This window comes from Aquila chrysaetos, chromosome 22 (genome assembly GCF_900496995.4).
Source record: "Aquila chrysaetos chrysaetos chromosome 22, bAquChr1.4, whole genome shotgun sequence".
NCBI classification, from domain to species: Eukaryota; Metazoa; Chordata; class Aves; order Accipitriformes; family Accipitridae; genus Aquila; species Aquila chrysaetos.
Window position 1 is genome coordinate 11,232,145 of NC_044025.1, and position 15,390 is coordinate 11,247,534.

A 15,390-nucleotide genomic window follows, 5' to 3' on the forward strand; every position below is an offset into this window, starting at 1 on the left:
AAGTTGCACCAAAGCAGGCTGTAGCATTGAAAGATGACAAAATATATTGTTTTGTAACTGCTGGGGAGTGGGGGTTGGTGCTTTGCATGAGTACTAAATCAGAGGCTCATGATGACTTTTACCTTACACCTTGCATGATACCACCCATTCTTCTTTTGTGACACTTTCCACTAACAACTCACATTTGTTTGATGAATATCCAAACTCTATCAGACTTTCCTACTCTTGTTCCTTTCAAGCCATCTTACTAACATTTGGTTGCTATTAACTTCAATACATAATAGCCTGGTATTTGTATTCATTGCACTGAGCCATTCATCACGTATGCTTATTTTTCCTTTGTTTTTGAGACAAGTACAATTATCCAACTGCTGCAAGGACTTCATTACCTACCTAGTCTACATTTTTCACTATTAGGTAGGCATATATTTAAACCAAAGTACTGCTTAGTGCAGCAGGGTGGTGTCTCCTATTTTTCTCCGGATGCTCTTTCAGCAAACCCCACAAACAGCAATAAGAGTATCAGAAAATGCTGGAAACTTATGCGGTAGAAATGGAGAAAACTAGTGATTGGTACTCACAGAGAAACAGAGACCCAACTTCTAAGTTGTTTATATGCCTAATGCTGCAGGATTCTTGCTGGGATGATCAAAGATACCTGAGCAATGGAGGTGCCAAAGGATGTCTAATGCTTAAGAAATCCCTCTGGACATCTTATGGATGGTCCACAGTTTGATTATATTGTATCAGACAGATCCCCAGTGTTTTATACTCAGTAGAGATGACATGAATCACTTAATTCTCCATTGAAATTCAGTATCTGCTAGATGGAAGGCAGGATATAGATTTTCTTTCAGGGCATTTCATGAAAAGAAATAAAGAACAACTCCATAAACCCCTGAAATTACGTGTGGAATGTAACAATGCGGAATGCAGGCTGACTAGGACAACTTCATTGCCAGGAACCATGCTATGGGACACTTAATGGCTTTGCTTTGACGGGACCTTAGCATCATGAGTGAACCCAGGGAGAAACGTGGAAGGATGTAAGGAGACACTGATTTTTCCAGTACTGTGGGAACCAGGGCAGTTTTCATCCAGATCGGTCTGAGAACTGAAATCAGTGAGACTAGGGATGAGTCATGCTCTCACATCCTGTTGAGCTTCAGAAGGTCACTTAATTAACCACGCAGTGAAAGAAAGGTCTTGCGGATGGGATTACTGCACACTAAGCGGTGGCTGCTCAGAGTACGGTTGCATGGGAGGCTCACTTTGGTAACAAGCAGGCCTAAAAGCTCCTCTCCCGTGTGCCCAACCCCATCAAGAAGTTGCTTCTTAGGAGACCACATTGCTGAAAACGATCAGAGGAAGAGCAATTTCTTCTTTTTCTTGGCAGGTTATTTTTAGCTTGGATCATTTCAGTGACCTGCTTCACAGCACAGCCCTATGTAAGGTTGTGCTGCCAAAAGGAAGGTGATGGTGAGCCGCAGCACAGAAGTGGGAACAGGCAAATGTTCTGCTAAGCTGCATCCTCATTTTCTGCACATAGGAATGTGTCCTTCCCTTAGACACGGGTCACTTCCAGTTCTGCTTAGAAAGACTTGGCACAGTGAAAAGCAGTAGGAAGATGACAACCAGGTTGTGTTAATTCAGGTGTTCAGGCTGCTTCTCTGAATCAGAGATGGGCACATGACTAAGCTTCCTAGGATGATTTATGCTGTCTCAAAGGGTATTCTGTGGAGACAGGATATATAATAGACTAGGAGGAGGTTGAGTTCAGTGTTTTGTAGAGAGATCTCCTGTGTCACAATTTGTATTGTGCTTGAACACTGCTAAGGCATCTGAAAATAATTCAGGGAGTTGGGGAACTGCTGTGTCTGTCAGTTCCTGAAGAGTTGAGTCATGTAGCAGATCCAATCTCTGACTCGTATCAACAGCCTAAACAGATGAATTAGGCCAAGCTGATACTGAGCAGTTCCTGACGGGGCATCCAACCTGAAGATAACGTGCTCATGAAAGCAGAGACGTTTGTGCAGTTGCTTACTCCTGTATTTCTTGCACAGGTCCCAGTGCGACGTAGCCTCCTTTTCAGGCTGCATTACACACAACTAGCCTACAAAGGGACCGGAGAGACAGAGCAGCTCGCAATGATGTGCGGTGTCATCTGATCACAGAGACAGCAATCAGGCAGAAGACCATCCCTGAAGGGCTGTGCTGTCTTCCTCAATTTACCCCAACCACTCACCACGCCACAGATATATATGAGCTTTGTGGCTCACTGTAGCCTTGCAAGTGAGCCAAAGGGCTCCCTCGCTGTAAGAGACACTTCTGTTTCACCCCAGAAGCTTGCCACGATGTAGTGCAAAGGGGAAAGCTGAGTGAGCTCTGGATAAACTTTCTTTCCATTCCCTGGTGCCTGGGAAATGCCATAAATTGCTTTCAATGTGCTTGGAAGTGCAAGCACAAGAGTTGACTGCAAATCCATGAAACAAAAGGCTCAAAATCTTCTCGTGGCAAAACTCTTCGGATGGAACATTCCAAGTCTTTGTATGTCCCAACACCACCAGTACAATACCTACAGCGCATCCACGGATGCCAGTATAATAGCTTAGGGAGTCAAGCTGACCAGCAGGGAGCTTTGAAGACAAACTGGTGACACTTGGCCTGTTCATTCTACTAGCAGAAGGCTACTGGCAAGACAAGACTGAATAAAAAGGGCTGAACCAAGTGAGCTGTGAGGGCCAGAGGGTGCCTCCAAGTTGCATTCCCTATCCCAGGGAGATCTACAGTCCCTCCACAATTCTTTGAGGCAAAAGACCTTCCAAGTATTGTCCTAAACCTCTAGGTTTTCAGATTTTAGAGCTTCTCTTCTCCCTTGTCACTGGAGTCACAAAGATGCTGAAACTGTTGTAGTCTTTCAGTTGCTATTCCTCCCCATTTATCCTTTAATTTACAGCTTTCTCCACTTACATTCGTATTTCAATCACTTTTTTATCCTTCCAGCTTCAGAATGTTTTGCAGATTTTAAATCTTTTCTTTTTATTTGATCAGCGTCTCCCTATTCTATATTTGTGCTTGCAAACAGACACCTGCGTGCACACCCACACTGACTGACTCAGTCTTGTTTTTGTTTTCTGGGTTCATTTTGCACTTTCATTTGTCTCTTGCCCTTCTTCAGTCCCTTTTCATTTATCCTCTTTATTGCTGGAGTCTTAATTGTGTTGCTTATTTAGTATGTGACTCCTATCTGGTATCTCAGACTCTCCTATCTCTCAAAGGCTTGTTTATCTCTACACATTTCACTTTATTCCTTCTTTCTCCCTCTCTGTGATGCAAGTACAGTGACTTCTCCACTTCATTATTTTCTCCCCATTTCTGTATTGTTTCATATTTCTGAGGACACACCACATTGATGTCCCTTCTTGCTAGAATAAGCACAGAACAGCCTGTCCTAACAACACATTAGAAATCTTATGAAGACAATAATTTTGTTGGTATTTACAGCAATTTATCTGTGCCTTTATGTGATGCTCAGCACTAGGATGTAGGAAGACAGGACATCAAGCTGTGATACTTGCACTACCATTGCATTCATTTTCAGTAGTCCTTGCAAGATAAGAGCAGTTGATATTAAAATGTCCCATTCACTTATACTTGCCATTCAGCTGCACAGCAACTGCAGACTACCTTTTTCAGACTTATTGAACTATTTTAAGTTCAATTGCTTGTTCTCCTGACTCAGACTGCAGGGTAAGTCTGAGCTACCTTTCATGCAGGTTGTACAAATGAACCTCATTGCTTGCACTCATCCTGACCCAGACAGCATGCAGCTTTTTACCAGGAAATTATTTTAGTTACTGAGATATAAACTTGTATATTTGCGCCTTGTGTCTGACAGGTTTTCAGGCTAATTTAGTTCCCATCTTGCTTTCATATCCCAAAGTTTTATCATATGCGTATCCTTGTCGCCTAACTTTGGTGACAGAAGCTACCTGCAGGTTGATTTACCAGCTTGAAGAATGGCTTCTAGCAGGGAAAGCACAGGCCTCTAGTGATGATTTCCCAATATGCTAGCAAAGTAAATCTTTAAAAAGTGAGAGGGAAGGACAGCAGGAGGCTTGTTTATCATCTTTGGGGGCTGAAGTAAGATAAACTTTTCTCAAACCCTGCAGCAGGAACTCCAAGTGTGGTTAAGAGGAGGTCTGGGAGCAAAGCTGCAATAGCTTCTGAACACCATCAAGAACAGGATCTGCTCTGTCGCTGGATGGCTGTACTGAAGAGACCATGTGTATCTGTGCACATGTATTGTTTAAGTTTAAATTATTCACCATATTCTCATTTCACTGAATACAAGGGCATTTAAGCTGACATCTCAGAATAGCTGGCACTCAGGCTTGACATCACAGAACTAGACTTCTCTACAGGTTTATTTGTGGAATAAGTGTTTGCTCTCTAACCTCAGTGACTGCCTGTATGGTTAATTTCAAAATTCAACAGGACGAGAGTATAGCTTAGTGATAGCACTGAGGCTGAAAAATATTTGCATGTAATTTTGACTAGTGAAGAATCTGCATGGGTATTGCAGAATGCAAAGACATGAAGAAAACCTAAAACTGATTTGGAAACACTGATGTGCCAATATTAATTCTTAGTTCACGTGAATGGCATCTATTAAAGACCATTTCCCATACTGAAGTGCAAATCTACTATCAGAAACAAACCCAACCTAGATTGCTCAGCTCTCCCTCAGAAATCAAGTGTCCACCCCAAGAAGTAACTGTGTGTACCTGATCAGTGTCTAGAAACCTGAAAACATCCACTCTGGGTGGATGTTGAAAGGAAAAGCGAACATCTTTCCACCTGTGCAGTTGAAAATCATTAAAATTATGTGTAATGGATTTATATGCGATCCTGAGAACTGTCACCTACTTCTGGTTTGCATTGCCAGTTTGAAGGCAGCATAATTAGACTATTCTTACTGGTAAGTCACCACTATATTAGAAAAGTGCTGAAGATAAACAGAGCTTTAACCTTGTCAAAAGCCACCAGGAGGTATCACAGGCTGGTGAAACACTAACCATGCATCAGGATGCACTGTGGAGCAAGTTACATGGTTCTTACATCAGTTCAGATCCCCGTGAAGTGCTGTAAGGATCATGTGCTATGCACACTTGCTTTATTTTGCATTTCTACCTTTGTACCAAGCGCCTGAATGGGCCATTTACAAAATGGTCATCTTTTTTTAGTGACAACTGGGTAATATCTATAAAAGTGTATCAAAGGTTTCAACCTCCATTTTGCTGTCAACTGTTGGGTTTCTCATCTCTTTGGTAAGATACCCTTTTCCTGGTTAGATGTTCTTTTCCTGGTTATCCTCTTATTACTAATACCCTTAATCAATTGTGTTGTTTCTCTTTTCCTTGCTTAATGAATCAGAATTATGGGTTTGCCTCTTTAGTGCTGTCCTTTCCTATTTGTACCATTCTTTTATATTTAACCCTTTAGCCAAATTCCCATTTCTTCTTCTGAGTTTGACAATTGATGAAACTAGGATCTAGTTAATATGGGTCACATCCTATCCTTCTCATCTGAGAGGACACCAAACTACAGAATTTCTTCTGAATGAGGCTGCGCTCAACAGCTGCCCTTACCAGCTGCTGGTTTAAGCTAGTAAGCTCTAATAATCTCACTGATGCTGGAACTTCATATCTCCTTGCATTTCTTCTAAGGAGCTCACTGAACCACAAAGACATTTAGCTCTGCTGGGATCAAATCATTTTTGCCCACCTGTTTTCAGAGTGGAAACAGAGGTGATCTGAGCAGAGAGAAAATTGTGCCTGAAACCTGGCACAAATAAAAGCCTAACTGGAAACACAGGGGAGAGGTAGAAGGATGGGAGCAGAAATAGGGCAGCGGTGGGTATGGGTGGAAGGAGCAGGGAGTGAGGCAGAGTCTGTTCTTGCTGTTCAGCAGCACTGTCCTGCTGGAAGCAGAGCCTTGAGCTCCCTCCATCTCTGCTTTGCAGGAGAAGGAGTCACCTTTTCCTGTGTCACTGTGGTAGCCATTCAAGCATTACCAAAATACATAAAATTGAAAGGACGCACTCCCTACTCTCCCTGTCACAGCACAGAGATCCTCTCTCCCAGCTTTCGGAAACGTAAGAATGAGTGTGGCTCATCTCACTAAGGTGGGTGTCCAAACCAAGTACCTCCAGAAGGTCATTCCCCCATTTGGCTTCACTAACCACAGCAGGAAGCTAGAGCACTGTATTACAATGGGTGCCAAATTATTGGCTAAAATTAGGTTGGAGAAATCTCAGTCAGTGCAATGGTTGCTGAGGAAGAAGGAACAGAGCTAAGTTGGAGGAATGGTGATGCAGAGCCAAAGCAGTGCTGGATGCAGGTCTGCGCAGATATTGTTAAACGCAGTCATTTTGACTCTGTATCTGGATTTACTCACAAGTGCTAGTTTTTATATGCATATAGTATACTAAGATTTTAATTTTTAAGCAGATGCTGTTTACAAAAATATTGGTGCAAGGAGTCTTTGCTTGAGGTTACGCTTTTGCAGTGTGGCCTCTGATTTTCTTATGATTACTTTTTATGATCTAATTTTTATTTAACAGTCCATTACATGAGCATTGCATATGAAGATGGTAGTGCACAGATTTTGATAGTAAATCCTATTTTCTTGGATATTCTTCCTTAGTCTCCTCATTCTTTTCAAAATTAATTCCTCCCCAAAGGGAAGATGAGAAAGACCAGTCCTCTTGCTAAAAAGAATCCTCTCTTATCTCTAAATCACTAAGTGTTCTTTGATTAACAAAATTGTTAATGCTAATGACCGATAGTGACCTCTTAATTGCAATAACAAAAATAGTCCAGAAACGTTTAGATTTGGGCTGCTGTTAATGTTACATTGTATCTAAAAAAAAAAAAAAAAAAAAAAAAGAAGAAAAAAACCACAGAAAATCTGTTCCTAAAAGAAAATCTATTCTGTGTTCCAAGAAAGAATGATTTCTCTTTCTTTAGCAGGAAGATTCAGAGCATTGTGCAGCTCACAAACATTATATCAGCCCATGAAACAAACCAGCTGATCGGATGAGGTGACTGACCCATGTCCCTCCTGGAATCAAGTCAGCTGTCCTGAGAGCAACAAACTCCTCCAGATGAGGACACTGAAGCTGTCATTAGTGCCAGCTAATGTTCTGCCCAACATTACTTTAACCAGCACATCTGATCTAGACAACAAAGAGGCCTCTTCCTTATTCAGCCTCCCCCTGCAGAGAAGCATCCTGGGTTGTATCGGCTGGCATGGGTGCAGCTTGGGGAACAATGTTTGTTCATTTATTGCTTATTACAAAGCAGCAGGGGGAAGTCAGATTTTAAGCCCAATAAACAGGTTGGCAGATTCCCTGTAAATCTGCTATGTTTTATTGCTGGCATAAAATGCAAATAACCCCAAGTACATTATGGAACAGGCCTGGTTTTTTGCAGTAAGCACAGTATTTCCTGTCTTAACAGGAACCTGCTTCAAATGTGATTCTGGCCATAAAACTGAGTCTGAGAACAGCTTTGTGGTATACACTCTGTGCATGTCTCCTGAGCAGCTCTATTTTTTCACTTTAATGGGAAAGTTAGGTCTTAAGGCCATCTAATACGGCTGCAAAGCTATATTCCAATCTGTCTCGTGCAAACATTAGCAAGCCCTGCCAGGCAGGGTCTGATTCCTGGATCTTTCATGTTGAAGATGATGAACACCACAAAGCCAATAGCACAGCTTGACGTCCCTGCTCCAGGGTGTAAAATGCAGCCCCAGCCACGTGAGAACTTTCTCTTGCCCTTGTCAGCCATGGCGTGAGAGTTGCTGAGAGCTATTTCAATCTAAGATCTCCCTTTGCAGGAGAACCAGGTTTTAGGGAAAACACTTCTGAAAGCCAAGGGTGCTCAGGACTTCATCTTCAGTTTGCTCTGCCTTTACATTTTAACAGCTGCTTCACATTAGAGAGGACAGGACAGTCCATTGTGATCAACACAGGAAAACAAGCTGCATCGAGATTTTGTACAGCTCACAGTTTGCTCTGCTCTCATCTGAACTTTGCAGAAATTGAACAGATTCTATAGAAAAACAGATTCTCTACAGGATCCATGTGGAAAAGCAACAAAAACAACACTACCTTTGGGAACCCTTGTCTAGTTTTTAAGAGTTTTGAATTCAGGGCCAAGCCATTCTGGACCTGGTAATGGTTCCCACTTAGGAGTCTGGGACATGCCTCCATCTAAGCCTCCTAAGGCTTTCTCGGAGTTTGAGGGGATTTAGGTTTGCTGGTCATTAAGCCCCTCTCCACTTCAAACCTGAAAGCTATACCATCCCAGAGAAGCTTTGCAGAACACGACTTTAAAGCTGACACACAGATAACCTTTGGGTACTCACATAGGGTGGCATTCATTTTTACCTATATGAAACCTAGTATCTCATTCATCTGAGCTAGTGGGACAGACTCCCCATAGTGATTATGAGGAGAGGGAAGCACTTCCAGAGGGTTAATCACCCTTGGACACTGATTTTAGCCTGGAAAGGATCACTTTCCCCAGGTACTGGTGACCACAGAAAGCAGCTGCATGACAAGTGCAGACTCAATGCCTCAAGTTTTGGTCCTGCCAGTGAAGTTAAGTAAACAAAGCCCACTATAACACCATTTTCAAAAACTGCAGTCATCTCAAAATGCAGACACATTACAAGACTTTTCTTAAGTGGTAATTTTTTTTTTTCCCCCCTCCTAAGAAAAAGCAGCTTAGGGTTTTCAACAGTCCCCAGTTGTGTCTGAGCATCCTTACACTCATGGCTGTCTTCTCAAATCTAGCCCTTAAGCTTTCAAAGTGCTCTTATTTTTATCCCAGAAATAAGAGAAAGAGGGAGATTTACTGGGTTAAACCTTTAATACCTAGATAAAGGACTCCTTTCCCCCTTTCTTTCTTAACCCTTAATACTTTCTTCCCATTGTTCTCTCCTTCTGCTCATCAGTCCAAGTGGCAGGCATTTAATCCTGCCTCTGTTTGCTTTGTGGGGTGAGCTGCTTTTGCCCTTTTACTTTTGCGAGCACCTTTGTTTTCCAGGAGTTGTGGCATTTGTTTTTTACATCGTTTTCTGCAGACATCAAAAGCAGTTTGAATTCTGTCCTGCCCAATTACTGCTCCTTTCCTTTCAGATGGCAAAAGGTCCAGGCCATCAGCCCACCCAGTGCTGCTTGGAGAAATGCCCTGCAGCTGGAGAGGAGAGCCCGGGGAACCTCACAGCATTGCCTACCCGCATGTATACACACTTGCAGAACATCCTTCAATGCTGTGACTCAGTGGTACAGCCATCATTTCTCCCTATTTCAGAGAAGACAGGAGAAAGCACAGAATAAATTGCCAACATTGAAGTGAAAAATGTTTTTGAGGCAGCTAATAGGTCCAAGTCTACACTTACACATTTGCTACCTCCGTGTTGTGCATCTGTTTGCACTCAGACAGTTATTCCTAATAACACTTTGCCCATTACTTCTTGAAGGCAATATTTTTAACCAAATCAACATTAAGACTATATATTTTGTGTGCCTGCGTGTTGCAGTGAGGAAGAGAGGACTGAAAAAAAAAGCAATGAAATCACTCTTTGTACAGAGCAGTGCTGCTCCAGCTGCTCAAGCACAAGGAGTTTCCAAAGCAGCTTCTGGCTGGCAGAGTTTCCCATGCAGGGCAGTGCACCAGGAACAGACAAACAGGACAAACATACCCACTTTGTGGATCTCTGGGGGTTTAAGCCAGACATGGCCCTTGGAAATACAAAGCAGGGGATTTTATTTTTTGTGTGTGTGTATGTCTCAATTCCATGGTTAGACAAGCATGCCCCTATAGAAGCCAGGCCTTAAAGATGTTTCTTTGCCACGATAGAAATCCCTCGATCAGCTCTTCTGTGAACATAAAACAAATCTGAGAAGGAAACAGGACGATGCTGTGACTGGCAAGGCTAAATCTTAGCTACATAATGAGGCAGTGATGTAGGACGGTACCTACACCTGATCCATCAAAGCGCCAGGTACAGGAGCCCAGTGGGTGATACAGAGGCAGCCACAGCTGGACATGAAGCCTCCAGTGAGCTCTGGAGTTCAGCTGAAATCCAGCCTAGCTGTATGTTAGCATGAGAAAACTGGGGAGAAAAGCTAAATTTAAGAGTGGGGTTAGACCTATCCTTAACTACACTTGCGCTTTTGAGGCAGGAACACCTACTGTGCATTTACACAGAAATGAGAACCGCAACATAACTAGGGGCAGAGAAATGCCATGGAAATCAATGGTAAAATCTGTCATAGGTCTGTGCCAGCAAAGCAAGCACTGGGTTCCCCAAAGGCTGCCTGCTCCCAAAGCAGAGGCTGGCTATCTGGGGCCTACTGCTTACTTTTTTTTTTACAACCGCACTACTTTTATCCCTCTCCTCATTTTATTTTTAAATAGCTGCTGCCTCTGCTTGGTGCTGTCAAAGCATAATGGTTATTTAAAGAGCTCCATGAAAATAATCACCCAAAAAGTGTGCAAATGTGCTAAACTATTCCTCCGAACACCTGCAAACTGTTACAGTTTACAGGGCTAACAAGTCAGTCTCAAAATAGGATTAGGCATTTATGTGTCTTGGATTAGCACCTGCACCAAGCCACTGACAAGGATAAAGAAGCAGCTCTTGACCTTCAAGTTTTGGGGCAGAGACAGGTGAGCACCTGCAGTGGAGAAGGAAAAGGAATAGGGATAGGCAAGAGTAAAACTTTATTCCTTTAGTGCAGCAGAGACCAAGTAATGCACTGTGTGGGGTTTTCCCCTCCAGAAGCTTCTGCTGTGAACCAAGCACTGACATGGGGGGACACCAAACAGACCTCGGATCCATTTTACCTTGGCAAGTAGTATGCACGGCCACATGTTCCTGTTTAATTGTCCCAAGCACTTTAGGCATTTTAGTGACTTGGGTAATTTGAAAGTGATTCAATACAGAAATTAATCATTAGGAAGTCTTCTAGTAGTAAGGGGGAATGCTGCCCTCCATATCCAGCTCAGCTTGACTAAGCTATCTGGCCTAATTGCCTCCACCCTTCCATTCCTGAATAGAGTTAAATCCAGTTGGTGGCTGGTCACAAGTGGTGTTCCCCAGGGCTCCGTATTGGGGCCAGTTCTGTTTAGTATCTTTATTGATAACCTGGACGAGGGCATCGAGTGCACCCTCAGTAAGTTTGCAGACAACACCAAGTTGGGTGGGAGTGTTGGTCTGCTCGAGGGTAGGAAGGCTCTACAGAGGGATCTGGACAGGCTGGATCGATGGGCCAAGGCCAACTGTACGAGGTTCAACAAGGCCAAGTGCCAGGTCCTGCACTTGGGTCACAACAACCCCATGCAACGCTACAGGCTTGGGGAAGAGTGGCTGGAAAGCTGCCCAGAGGAAAAGGACCTGGGGGTGTTGGTCGACAGCCAGCTGAATATGAGCCGGCAGTGTGCCCAGGTGGCCAAGAAGGCTGATAGCATCCTGGCTTGTATCAGCAATAGTGTGGCCAGCAGGAGCAGGGAAGTGATTGTCCCCCTGTACTGGGCACTGGTGAGGCCGCACCTCGAGTCCTGTGTTCAGTTTTGGGCTCCTCACTACAAGACAGACATTGAGGTGCTGGAGCGTGCCCAAAGAAGAGCAACCAAGCTGGTGAAGGGTCTAGAGCACAAGTCTTATGAGGAGCAGCTGAGGGAACTGGGGTTGTTTAGCCTGGAGAAAAGGAGGCTGAGGGGAGACCTTATTGCTCTCTACAAACAACTACCTGAAAGGAGGTCGTAGCGAGGTGGGTGTTGGTCTCTTCTCCCAAGTAACAAGTTGTGCCAGGGGAGGTTTAGATTGGAGATTAGAAAAAATTTTTTCACTGAAAGCGTTGTCAAGCACTGGAACAGGCTGCTCAGGGAAGTGGTTGAGTCACCATCTCCAGAGGTATTTAAAAAGAGGTGTAGATGTGGCACTTAGGGACATGGTTTAGTGGTGGACTTGGCAGTGCTACCTTAACAGTTGGACTCGATCTTAAAGGTCTTTTCCAAACTAAATGATTCTATGATTCTAAAATACATGGGATTGCCCTCTGTAGAAACATTTTTCTCTCCATTGACTAAAGAGGGAGCTGGTATCTCCTGCACTCACCCCCAGGCCCCAATGGCTGCAGCTGCATGAGATGAATCCTCCTCCCATCCCACTGCAGCACATACCCACAGGAATGGCTTTAATTGCCTCCTACTGGGATAACAGCTACCACTACAAAACTCAGCTAATCAGTGGAAGAAGGCCTATTTCTTCACTTTAAAGTAGTTATGTATTTCTCGGAGAACTTGTTTAAATTAGTCACTAGAGATATTATGGGTGATACTGTAAAAGTCTGATGGAAGAGGACTCTATGCTTTACTGAAAAAAGTGCCTGTAGACCCAAATCAGATATTTCATCCTTACCACTAAGTGACAAGATGTGTATTTTTCTCTTCATAGAGCACACTGTGTTTGACAGGCACAGCAGGCCAGAGAGTTGCTCTGCTGGGAAAGAACTGGGGAGCAATAGCAGATCACATTAAAACAATAATGTTGCACTATGGTAAGAAAGACCAACCTCAAACAGGGATACGTGGATCAAAAGAGTCTGTGAGAACCTTGAACTATTTCTATTCACTCCTGGAAAAGCTGTAGCTGGAGTCATCTCTGCTCACATGGTTTTGGATGCTAGACTTAAGAAATAGATCAAGTGGAGAGAGTGCAGAAGCAAACAAGTACAGCCTAAAGTCTAGAAAAGTGTGATCTTGAACAAAAACCTAATGTTCATAAAGGAGAAAACTGAGAGAATATTACAATCTTCAAATATTGAAGAGAACTGCAATGACAAAGGAATAGTTTATTTGTGTTTGTGCTAGCTAAGGCAAGAATTGGCTTAAATCACCGCAGGATGTTCTAGGTTAAGCATTAGAAAAAGCTTTCAATAGGTAGTAAAGCTGCAGAGAAGACTTCCTGCAGAGGCTGTGAAGGATTCATTGCTGAACGACCTTCAGCACAGGCAAACAGAAATCTGCCAGGTGTGGCAGAGGTATAACTGATCCTGCTTTGAGACAGGAAGATGGATTATGTAAAAATTTCAGAGTCTTTTCGGTCCTAACTGTGTGATTATCAGATTCAACAATGCAAATTTTAGGTGAATACATGTTTCTATTATCTATCTGGGTTTTTCTTCCCCCTCTGAGGCTTTTGCATCCTTGCAGACCTTTTAATCTTTATCCCTGACCTTCCTTCTTTTTAAAATTCTCTGCCCAAACTAACTGGTTGATTGCTGTTCTCCTCCTAGAAAAATTCGGCTTCTTTAACATGGTTCAGGTCTAAATTGCAGTTCAGGACCCTACAATTAGTCACAGTAATTCTTCCACTCCCTGCAAGCAAAGCAAATCCTTACTCAACCTCACGATGGTCCTCCGCCTTGCAGTCTAGCCAAGCAAGGGCTCCATCTCTTCGTTTGCCTCCCACACTGTCACCCACACAGAGCTGCTTTTAACATTGTGAGATCGGAGAAGCAACGATTGGCTGAAACCCTGGCAAACCTGCTCTTGTTTCTGAACCGTATATATCAGACTAACCCTTCCCTTCCTCCATGGCTCCGCTGTGATTCACTGACCTTGTCCTGGCGCCTGTCAATTGCGAGATAGGATTTAGATAATTTTATGTATCTGAATAGCAGAAATTGAGCTTGAAGCCCAGACAACATTGCTTTTACTCATGTGTTTGTGCAAATCTCTGTTGTACCCTGGAAGCAATCTCAGCCTGCTTCATAGTGCGAAGATGATACACATTTAATCTTGTAGCTTATTACATTTTCACTAGAAATAGTGCCATTGCTATCAACAGACACTGTTAAAGTATTATTTTTTTAATATATTTTCCTCTGGCCCTTTATTATGTGGCCTAGAAGGTCAGATTCATTTTCTTCAGCTCTTTACAGACTCAGTGTAGGGACACATCACATTTTTGCCCAGGCGGGAATGTCTTCCTACCCATGACCACACAGCTTCCTCAATTACCTTGGGCAGCAAGGCTGCCTGGGCTGCCCACAGGATACCTCACATATCTATCCCTAAATTGCCCCTACTTTTAGTTTACTGTCCACACTGCTTCTGAGTTCAGTTCTTAACCATTGCCCTTTCTGGAGTAGTTGGTATCACCAAATTTGCCATGTGCTTTGTTAGCTGGTTTGCCTGAGTAGTGACCAGCTCTCATTCAATACTCTCTCTGGGATCAGTCAATGAGACATTTAATGTTGTCTTTTGCTTCCTGACATTTAATAGCAGGTAAAAGTTCTCTTCCTCAGTTACCTGCCAATGAACATGACTAAGTCTACCAGATAAAAATTAAAAGAAAGTGTGAATATCCTTCCAAACTGTATGCAGTCAGTGAACACTTCTGCAAACACCGCATCTACTGCTTGTGCGGACGCTTATGATTCAAGCCCATTAGTATCAGCAGAAAGGCTCGTCTTGAATCAGGTCTTCAATGTGAAGGTTCACAAACTACCAGATTTTATATGCTCAGATACCTACAAATACTTTTAAGGCATGTTTTCCCAGTTTTTCATAGTAATGCGTCTCATACTGTATACTCTGTACATTTTAGAGGAGCTCAGACATATTGGGCTACATCTGCTGGTTTATTTTTAGGAAGACAAGCTCTGATAGGTTTGCTTAGAAACAGCACACGACGAACTACGTGAACTTTGCAAACAGCAGAATATTTCAAGTTCTGGGCCTACGAACCCTGACAGCACTCTTCCAAATAAATTACTTGTTGTACAACTCATGCTGACCTCTTCTCCCTGAAGGCTGAAATCCAAAAGTCATCCCAGTGTGGTGAAAGGTCTATCTTAAACCAATTTAAGCCTCCAGGAAATAGAGAATTAAGGCTGACACCAACTTTTCTTTCCGTCTTTGCCTGTGACAGTACCATGATGATATTTGCACCTAGCAGAAGAACACAGTGGCCACATTAAGAGTGACTCAACTGTTCTGAATGCAACAAACACATACATCATGAAAGAAACAGTTCAGTGCAAATATATCTTGCTATCAGTTTTGTCTCAGCAGGTTAATAGAGAATACAGAAGCTGATAGGATTTTGAAAGCAGCTTAAGCAGTAGGTACCCAATTCCCACCACAACTGGAGCTGGAGGCCTAACTCTTAAACTCTGATCTTGCAAGGGCTTATGTATGTGCTTGCCTTTAAGGGCTGCATATAGAGCCAACAACTTAGCGATGTATTAGAGCATGTATCATAGCCAGACAGCCCTGAAAATTCAAGCTGCTAGCTTTACTGGTT